Source organism: Cebus imitator, unplaced genomic scaffold (assembly GCF_001604975.1).
Source record: "Cebus imitator isolate Cc_AM_T3 unplaced genomic scaffold, Cebus_imitator-1.0 Scaffold48, whole genome shotgun sequence".
NCBI lineage: Eukaryota > Metazoa > Chordata > Mammalia > Primates > Cebidae > Cebus > Cebus imitator.
Genome location: NW_016107363.1, coordinates 7,538,706 through 7,539,788, shown reverse-complemented (window position 1 = coordinate 7,539,788; position 1,083 = coordinate 7,538,706). Strand labels below are relative to the sequence as shown.

General features: G+C 37.5%; 1 protein-coding gene across 1 annotated transcript in view; it reads right to left on the bottom strand.

Annotated features, from left to right (window-relative positions):
• The window catches only part of DNAH12 (dynein axonemal heavy chain 12), a 247,904-nt gene that overhangs the window by 108,530 nt on the left and 138,291 nt on the right, over window positions 1-1,083 (bottom strand). The gene's annotated exons all lie outside the window — the stretch shown is intronic.

Sequence of the window (1,083 nt, the reverse complement as noted above, 5' to 3'; positions counted from 1 at the left end):
AAAAAAATTAGCCAGGCATGGCAGCATGCACCTGTAATCCAGCTACTTAGGAGGCTGAGTCAGAAGAATCACTTGAACCTGGGAGGCAGAGGTTGCAGTGAGCCAAGATGATGCCACTGCACTCCAGCTGGGACAACAGAGCGAGACACCATCTCAAAAAATAAAAAATAAATAAAAATAAAAGAAGAAAGATCTAAAATCAACAACCTAACCTGAAACCTCAAGGAACTAGAAAAAGAAGAAGAAACCAAACCCAAAGCTCCCAGAAGGAAGAAAATAATAAAGATTAGAGTGGAGATGAATGAAATCGAGAATAGAAGATCAATACAAAAAGAAAAAAGAGAAGACTCAATGAAAATCAGAAATGAAAAAAGTAGCATACTTTGGTAGCACAACCAATGCCATGGAAATAAAAAGAATTATAGGAGAATATGAACAACTGTATGCCAACAAATTGGATAACCTAGAAGAAATAGATAAGTCCCTAGAAACTAAAGCACAGATCGATTTAGTGATATGCTGAAATCATGCAAAGCAGGAACTAATATTGTATCTGTCTAATTTCAAAGTCCATGTTCTTGCTACAATGAAGTAGTACATGAAGTATGCTGATTTCTAAATCTGTAGTTAATTTGGTAGTAAATGCATCAAAAGTTTTCCTCTAAAGTGTAAGCAGGAAAAGAAACAATGTAAGTGTAATTTTTCCTCTCATGTCTATGTAAATAGATTTCTTTGATATGAGCTTGAGTTCTACCATTTCCGCCTAGAATTGGCAAAGAAAAATCCATCTCTGTATGCTAACTTTTAAGTTGTAGAAATTTAGTCAGTGAAAATGAAAGAAGTCCAGCAATTTCTCCCTTCTTTTTTTTTTCACCTTGTGTTATCTCTCTCTGTTGGGTCTACAGACCACTAGGCAGATAAGGATGAAGCCTCAAGTATGTACTCCACTATCCTGTTGGTTACTGGGACAGCAACAAAGCTCTGAAGAAACTATTAAGACTGGGCGCGATGGTTCACGCCTGTAATCTCAGCACTTTGGGAGGCTGAGGCAGGCAGATCAGGAGATCAGGAGTTTGAGACCAG